Below are 9946 nucleotides of genomic sequence, written 5' to 3'. Positions count from 1 at the left end.
CATTTGATTTAGTCAATCCTTTTCTTTTTCTAACCTTTTTACATATCACATTTAGAGGTTTTAGGTTACATTTTTCCTTTTTAGGATTTCTTGCATTTAACACGCGTAATCATCTCGATATCTGTGTATGTGAATAAATGTGTTTATTATTCTTTTTTTACTTATGATTATATATCGCGCTTGTATCTTGGGGGGGGGGGGCAATAGCTACCTTAGAACCTTCAACCGTATTTGATGGTATTTAAATATCTCCCTTCAAAAGAAGCATTTCATACGTGCATACGTTTTACTTTATAACCCCCTCATTTCTCTTTTTACTTTGAGTGGTTGTCATACCACTCTTCCCTATTTAGGATAAGGATTGATCGACTTGGATATGTGGCTGTGGCATGACATGCGCATAGCAATATCCGAGGGATCACTCGAACCACCGACTCTTAGGCCTTGGTATTGATGACCCTTCGCCTTTGGTCTAAAGGTTTGGGATCTGAAACCTTATCGAGTCTAAATGCATTAGTGAGTCTAACCTCATGCATCCATATTAGAAATTACCAAGGGTAGAGTCAACCTTACCCGAATAGGAACACTAGACACGAGGGGAGGGATTACACCCTTCTTTCTTCAATTACCTTCTATTTTTCTCCAATGTGTTATGTGCCATATATCAATTGAACCAACATTTCTTTGTTCTATTGCATTCATCAAACTTTAGAAATAAGAGTTCTGGCATGATACTCTTTTAGAACCTACCCTCTTAGATAGGTTATTGCACATTTAAATTTCGATGTATTGCATTTGTAGGTTAATAATTGCACATCATTTTAGAACCACCCTGGCATATGAAGTGTCCCTTAGGTCATATTTTCAATTCAAATTGCATATTTATTTGCTTTGATAAATTGGCATCATGCATAAACCTTAGAAAGAATGCCATTTAGGGAATCCCACGTTAGGAATAAGCCACATTGTGTCTCGGATATGTAATTCAATGAGATTTGCACGTCTATATTTTTTGTAATACCCGGAGAAGTAATGCACAAGGTAAGGTAGGATCCGATCATTTTTTTTCATAAAAGTGATCTTTTGTATATTAGCCTCTAATACTCCTTCTTTGTCCATTTTTGTCCAAAACTGGTATAATCCCATGTATAAAGGACCTTAAATTGAAGAAATTCACGATGACTCCTCATTATTGAGGCAATAAATGAATCAAAGCCAAAATCTTGATTGTAGAAGGCTCATAGACTAATGCATCGCAATGAATTTTTTGAAATTACCAATGGACAGGCAATTCAATCAATTTTTGTATAAACCATCAATTCCATTCAATCCATTTGACCAATTTATTCATCAATTTCATCCAACCCATTTTATCAATTCATTCATTTTTAGGATAATCCAGTCAATTTTGAATAAATTATCAATTTCATTCAATTCATTTACCCAGTTTACCCATTTTTAAGGTGATCCAGTCAATTTTGAATAAATCATCAATTTCATTCAATTCATTTGACCAGTTTACCCATTTTTAGGGTGATCCAGTCAATTTTGAATAAATCATCAATTGCATTCAATTCATTTGACCAGTTTATCCATTTTTAAATCATCAATTTCATTCAATTCATTTGACCAGTTTACCCATTTTTTGGGTGATCCAGTCAATTTTGAATAAATCATCAATTTCATTCAATCCATTTGACCAGTTTATCCATTTCTAGGGCGATCCAGCAAAGTTCATCATTTTCATCCGATCCATTTGACTCGTTTATTCTCTTCCAGGGTTTCGATCTAAGGTTCACTGAATAAACTAGTCGAGACATTGTAATTCTTTTAAGAGTAGACTCTTTCACACATCATTTTATGAGTTAATCAAAGTAATCAATCCATTCGGACTTTGTCCTCATTTTTGTTAGGACAAATGTACACTAGCCTGTACCAGTCCCACGCCCTCGCTCATACCCCCTGTAAGGAAAATAAAAACTAATAGAGTGAGCTAAAACTCAGTGAGGTTCCAAGTAGCAAGTTGATCATTATTTAAAATTGAACTCTTAAAATGAGCGAGTGTAAAAGTTCATAAAAGAAACAATAACACGACAAGTAATAATCATTTCAAAATATAAGGATACAGATATCTCTCAAGAGTCAAATTCCCATTGCTTCACCAGAGCTTGATCAAGTAGTAGTTGACACTCCGTCAACTTTCAAGTAAAGTAACCAGTCCAGTAGAGCACCACTTAACTACAATCTCCGTCAACCATTCAAACCCTTTACTGGGCCTAAAATCCTCAATAAACACGGGTGATAATATTCGAGCATACCGATTAGTCGAGAAAATAACACTCTACTCAACAAAACAAGAGACCCAGGGTTCGTTACCCAATCGACCAAACCCTTGCCGGCTCGACTCAAATAACTAGCCACAGGGTTTCTAGAATTCCAGAGAGTGCGCATATCAGACACAAGTATATCAAGTCAATTGCAAAACAAATAAACAAGTATATATCACATTAGGGCAAGTACAAAAAAGTACACCCTTGCCCGACCAAACCACGCAAATCTTATCCAATCACGTTGGTAAAGAATTTAAATCAAGTATCAAGTTCAATCATGTATTTGGAAGCACTCATCAAAGATTTAGTGCTTGTCAAAATCACGCTCAGGTACAACTTCTTGGTTGGAGTCCAAATCTGCGATAAAATATCATTTAAGAGTTTAAAATCCACTAGGGTTCAAAATATAGGAGTTCCGCTTCAAGAAAATCAAGTAAATGAAACTTGTTTAAGTAGTAGTCATATGACTTCTCAAACTCTCGAAAATTCATGCTCGCTCTTTTAGTTTCGTTAAAGAAGTGATTTATACTTTGGAAGTCATACTTGGTATAAAAAATCGAGAAAATCGTAATTTTAAGGGTCGCTACTTTCACTTTTTAAAAAGTACGAGTTTCGGCAAAAATTTCAACTTATGTATCTCTTGCTAAAGAAAACTCGAATACCATAAATAAGTAGAGTTTGCTTTAACCTCGAGTCGTCGCTCAAGAAATTCTCGAGCGAAAATTTGGGCAGCATGCCCTTTGTATTTATCCATTTTTTCATCCAAGTACAACTTGGATTCACAAGCCAACAAACCTCCAATCCAACCACAAGTGATAACCAACAACATACATCTATTCAAAGCCTCAAAACCAACAAAACAAACCAAATAATAACTTATCACTATGGACCAAAGCTGGAAACCAGTTTAAAGAAGAACTTATAAATGGCAAATTTGTCATCCTTCGGTGTTTTGGTCATAACTGTAGATAGGTATATCGGATTGAGGTAAATGTTATGGCGTTTCGAAGCTAAGACATAGACCTACATTTCCTATGAAGACATTAACACCCAATTCTTGCATTTTCAAGGTAAAAAATCAGGACGGTCAGCACATGCAGGTCAGAAAAATTAGAGTTTTTGCGCAGTCAGGAGTGCTCTGGCCAAAACATAAGCTAAAATGATCAATTGATTTGAAATTTTGCAGGTAAAAAGTTACCTCAAATCTCTATAACTTTCATGTTTTGTCCAAAAGCTGATTCAATCTACAACATGGAGAAATTCGCAGCCCAAGTTGATTCAAAAAACAGGGCAGAACTGAAATTCACCACCTTAAGACTAAAAAATCACAACCGAGCCGCTAATCATCTCACAAATTCCATATCCAAACTCATTACTAACATTGGTAGTTAAACAACATAATCATGGCTGGAAAATATAAAACCCTAGCTGAAATTTCCACTACACCATCCAAAGCCCAAGTTGTTGGATTTGAATTTTATCTCACCAACTGTTATTTTGTTGGGTTTGAGTTTTAATTCGTCAACCTTTATTTTGTTGGATTTAGATTTTATCCCACCGGCCATTATTTTTTTGGGGTTGGATTTTATCCTTCAACTTTTATTTTGTTGGAATTGAATTTTATTACACCAACTTGTTATTTTGTTGTGTTTGGATTTTATCCCATCAACTGTTATTTTGTTGGATTTGAATTTTATCTCACCAATCATTATTTTACTAGGTTTGAGTTTTATCCTATCAACCTTTATTTTATTGGATTTGGATTTTATCTCATTAATAGTTATTTTGTTGGGTTTGAATTTTATCCCACAAATTGTTATTTTGTTGGATTTGAATTTTATCCCACCAACATTTATTTTGTTAGTTTTGAATTTTATCCCATAAATCGTTAATTTGTTGGATTTGAATTTTATCTCACAAACTGTTATTTTATTGGGTTTGTATTTTATCCCACCAACCTTTATTTTTTTGAATTTGGATGTTATCCCATCAATCGTTACTTTGTTGGATCTGAATTTTATCCCACCAACTTTTATTTTATTGTATTTGGGTTTAAACCCCCAAACCGTCATTTCGTTGGACTTGAATTTTATCTCATCAACATTTATTTTGTTGGGTTTGGAGTTTATCTCACAAACTGTTATTTTGTTGGTTTTGAATTTTATCCTACCAACCGTCATTTCTTTGGGTTTGGATTTTTTCCCACAAACCTTTTGTTTTATTGGATTTGAATATTATCCTACCAACCTTTATTTTGTTGGATTTGAATTTTATACTACGAACTTGTTATTTTGTTAGATTTAGATTTTATCCCATCAACTGGTATTTTTTTGGATTTGAGTTTTATCCAATCAACCGTTGTTTTGTTGGAATTAGATTTTGTCCCATAAACCCTTATTTTATTGGGTTTGAATTTTATCCTATCAAGTTTTATTTCGTTGGATTTGGATTTTACTCCACCAATCATTATTTTGTTGGATTTGGATTTTATCCCATCAATCTTTATTTTGTTAGTTTTGGATTTTATCTCATCAACCGTTATTTTGTTGAATTTGAATTTTATCTCATCAATCGTTATTTTGTTGAGATTGGGTGTTATCCCATCAACCTTTATTTTGTTGGATTTGAATTTTATCCCATCAACCTTTATTCTGTTGGGTTTGAATTTTATGCCACCAATCGTTATTTTGTTGGATTTGGGTTTTATCCCACCTACCTTTATTTTATTGGGATTGGATTTTATCCCATAAATTGTTATTTTGTTGAGTTTGAATTTTATCCCACCAAACTTTTATTTTATTGGATTTGAAATTTATCCCACCAATCGTTATTTTGTTAAGGTTGAATTTTTTCCTACCAATCATTATTTTATTGGATTTAGATTTTATCCTGCCAACCTTTATTTTGCTGGATTTGAATTTTATCCCATCAACTGTTATTTTGTTAGATTTGAATTTTGTCCCACAAACCTTTATTTTGTTGTATTTGAGTTTTATCCTACCAGCTTTTATTTCGCTGGATTTGGATTTTATCCCACCAATCTTTATTTTGATGGATTTGAATTTGATCCCATCAATCGTTATTTTGTTGAATTTGAATTTTATTGCACCAACCTTTATTTTGTTAGGTTTGAATTTTATCTCACCAACCGTTATTTTGTTGAACTTGAATTTTATCCCACCAATCATTATTTTGTTAAAATTGGATTTTATGCAACCAACCTTTATTTTATTGGGTTTGAATTTTATTCCACCAACCTTTATTCTGTTAAATTTGAATTTTGTTCCACCAACCTTTATTTTGTTGGATTAGATTTTTTCCCACAAACTGTTATTTTGTTGGGTTTGGATTTTATCTCACAAACTTTTATTTTGTTGAGTTTGGATTTTATTCTACAAATCATTATTTTGTTGACTTTGAGTTTTATCCCACCAACCTTTGTTTTGTTGGATTTGTATTTTATCCCACTAACCTTTATTTTGTTGGGTTTGAATTTTATTGCAGCAATCGTTATTTTATTGGATTTGGATGTTATTCCACCAATCTTTCATTTCTTAAGTTTTGATTTTTCAATCTGTTAAATTTTACTAGTTTTTTGGAGTGGAGTTAGACCCCACTAATCGATTTAAGTGCTTATTAATTTTGACTTTATCTAGAATTCACTTTATTTGTTTTGATTCAATTGCAATTGCTGCAGACAGATAGGTAATTTGGTATCTACATTTTGTTTTGAATTTCTGTAAAATTCAGACAAAAAAGGCAAGTTGTAGACACCAAAAATTTTGTTAATTTATTCATTTTATTTTATTTTATTATTATTATTGTTATCTTTTAGAAAAAAAGAAAAGAAAAGAAAAAAGAAAGAAAAAAATGAAATGAAAAAGTTATTTAAACTAAATCATTTTTTGTTTGCTTGATTTTGTAGGAAAAAGTTGAAAAGAAAAGAAGAAGAAAAATCAATCAAAATCAGATTTTGTAAAAAAAAAAAAAAAATGCTTCACATGGCACACATGCGTTTTTTTCTTCACCAGCAAGTGCAGAAACCAGCGAGAATATTATGAGTTAGAATTTGAGCGATCAAAACCCATTTTTGCCTAGGATTTTTCTTGCTTCCCAAGCTTAAATAGTACGGGATACTGTGACGCCCCCACTTCTCCCTAAGGCGAACCAAAGGGTATCCGCGGGACGCCTGCCCAACTCTCGCTAGGACTCACGCAAAACATTCAAACTTATTACCAATCTAAACGTCACAAGTACAATAACATAAATACAAATGATGCAGAAGCGTTCAAGTTTAACCATGGTCATCCATCATCCAACCCGTACATCGGGTGTTCAAAATACAACTTAAATCCCAAATATACATCATGCCCAAATACTACATTCCAATTCCAAAAGTACAACCCAAAATCAAGGGTATAGCCAAAATATAATAGAAATCCTAAAACAAAAGTACATCAGGAGGGTTTCTCCACACTTCCCCGAGATTCAATTCTGTTAAGGAAAACAAATCTATAGGGTGAGCAAAACGCTCGTGAGGCCAAGAACACACATGCAACCACGTAGTTCAAATAACAATCTCAATTACGAGATAAACAATAATATATTTCAATAATTGACAATTCACCAAAGGAAATTTATCAGAAACAATTCAAGGATATAGTAGCTCTCAGGAGTTAAGTTCCACTCGCTTTGTCGATGTCACTCGTATACCTTCCCCCGATGACACTCCGTCAACTGGGTCGGTATTTCCAATCCGTAGATCACCACTTACTTCTTTCCGTCCACCCAACACCCACTCGGGCCCGCAAGACATGTATGAGGCAATACTCCATGAGTATGCCAAGCAAGACCTCTCAATAGGTCGAGCTTATTTGTCTCATGGCACGCCTAGGTTCCCGACTAAGCCCATGCCGGCTCGAGTCCTAGGTCAACCTATGAGTTTGGGCGTCCCCCATTTACAATTGTGTGTCGAGGAGGAGATTCACTCCAAGCGACGTATGCAAGCCATTGCATTCAAATCTGCAATTTCAATATGCATTCAATATCTCCGGTAGTACCCTACCCTAATATCATTCAATATCATTCCAAATATCTTAAGGAAATCTTTTGATAATCTACGGTAGTACCCTACTAATCCAATAAAACTTCGAACCTCGATTGGGTTTTCCGGTCGTTTTCATTTCGAAACAGCCTCCACTTTAGCTGGATCCACTTTAATCCCATCCTTAGAAATTATGTGTCCCAAGAAAGTCATTTCTTTTAACCAGAACTCACACTTGCTAAATTTAGCATATAGTTGATGTTCCCTTAAAGTTTGCAAAATAATTCTCAAATGCTTCTCATGATCCTCCGCATTCTTAGAATACACCAATATGTCGTCAATGAATACTACTATAAATTGATCCAGATAAAGCTTAAACACCCTATGCATTAAATCCATGAAAGCAGCAAGTGCATTCGTTAACCCAAACGGTATCACGGCAAATTCAAAATGCCCATATCTCGAGTTAAAAGCAGTTTTGGGTATGTCCTTCTCCAAATTCCTTAACTGATAATAATCCTGTCTCAAATCCAACTTCGAGAATACTACAGCCCCTTGCAATTGGTCAAATAATTCATCAATGTGGGACAGAGGGTACTTATTCTTAATTGTAACATCATTCAAGCCTCGGTAGTCTATACACAGTCTCAGACTCCCGTCCTTCTTCTTAACAAACAAAACTGGGGCTCTCCACGGCGAATCACTTTCCCGTATAAAATCTCGTTCCAGCAAGTCTTGTAGTTGCAATTTCAACTCCTTCAGTTCGGTTGGGGCCATTCGGTATGGCGTCCTAGAAATAGGTGTCACTTCCGGAGTCACATCAATCTTAAAAGCTATTTCCCGTTCTGGAGGTAAAAACTCTAACCCTTCGGGAAAAACATCTGGAAAGTCCTTCACTACAGGCGTGTCCTCCAAATTCACCTTATCACTAGGGGTGTTAATAAGAAAAGCCAAATACCCTTGAGCACCTTTACTTAATAACTTTCTAGCCCGAATTCCTTAAATAAATGCTGACGAAACTAATTTACCCCTTACATCCAGTTTCAGGGTTGCTTCTCCTGGAATACGTAACTCTACAATCTTCGTCCTACAGTTTAACTGAGCATTATAACGGGCTAACCAATCCATCCCCAAGATTACATCGTATCCCTTAATCGTCAAACCTATCAAATCGGCCCATAATTTTCGTTCCCCTACATAGATTTCACAATTCCTATACTCCAGATTAGCAATTAAGCTTTTGTCTCCAGTGGATGTTTTAACCTCCAAGTCATAGGGTAACTTAATTGGTTTCAAGTCTATTCCATTCATGAAGTTAGGGTTTACAAAGAAATGAGTTGTACCCGGATCAATTAAAACCCTAGCTAGTCGATGAAAGATTGAAATTGTACCTTCCACCACCTCAGTTGCCTCGGGAACCTGTTGATGGTCTAGTGCATAAACCCTAGTCGGTACTTTCGGTCGGTTTTCTCCGGCACTGGTCTGCTTAGAAGTTGACTTTTCTGGCCTTTGAGCATTTCCTCCTGTCTTTGGTGATTTTGGACAATTGGCGACTTGATGCTCAACACTACCACAAAACAAATATTTACCCAACTTCCTCCAACAATCGTTCTCAGAGTGGTTGAATTTACCACAATACCCACAAGTAACTTGAGGAGTCACAGCCGATCCAGTAGAAGGTGCTTCCCTAACTTGAGTTGTCCCACTACGGCCCCCTCTAGTTAGAGCTCCCCTAGAAGCTCCAGTAATCCTTGCTCCTCCATTTCCTCTTCCCGCTTTGGAAGGTTGTACATTCTTACTAGTCTGTCCAGAAGTTCGGCTAGAAAAGTTCCGTTTTCTATTGTGGAAGTCTCTCACTTGAGATCTTGCACTCTCAACCCTCTATGCTTTCTCTAAAGCCTCCGTAAATGTAGAGATTTGGGCAGCCGCTAAGCCCTCCTGGATTTCCACATTAAGTCCCTGAACAAACCGTCTAATTCTCTTTCGTTCATTGACCACTAGCTCAGGGGCATACTTGGAAAGCTTAGTGAATTTCCCTCGTATTCTGCTACGGTAAGGGTTCCTTGTTTCAACTTAATAAATTCATCCTCCCTCTTCTCTTGGATTAAGGGCGGAAGAAACTTTTCATTAAATTTCCTTGTGAAATTCTCCCAAGTCCAAGGGGTTTGGGTCCTCTCCCATTTTCCTTTTATTAGATCCCACCAAGCACGGGCTACTCCCTCAAATTGGAAAGCAGCGAAGTTCACTCGCCTATCCTCAGTGTAATCTAAAGCAGCGAATATGTTGGTCATCCTTTCTAACCAATTTTTCGCTACCTCAGGATCAGGTTCGCCAAGGAACTTAGGCGGGTTAAATTTTAAGAACCTCTCTAAGGCTCTATCCTCTCCTCTTTCTTGACCCCCAAGTTGGTTGAACGGTCCAGATCCTTGTCTATCCGCTAAGCGCTCTAAGATATCAGTCATCCTGTTAATGGCAGTAGCCACTTGATTACCCTCAATATTTTCCTGACCCTGGGTCGGTCCAGTTGCCGATCCTTGGTCATTCCCCTGAGGTTGGGCCGGTCTAGTCCCTC

This window comes from Coffea eugenioides, chromosome 3, assembly GCF_003713205.1.
Source record: "Coffea eugenioides isolate CCC68of chromosome 3, Ceug_1.0, whole genome shotgun sequence".
Taxonomy (NCBI): domain Eukaryota; kingdom Viridiplantae; phylum Streptophyta; class Magnoliopsida; order Gentianales; family Rubiaceae; genus Coffea; species Coffea eugenioides.
This window is presented reverse-complemented; position numbering follows the sequence as displayed.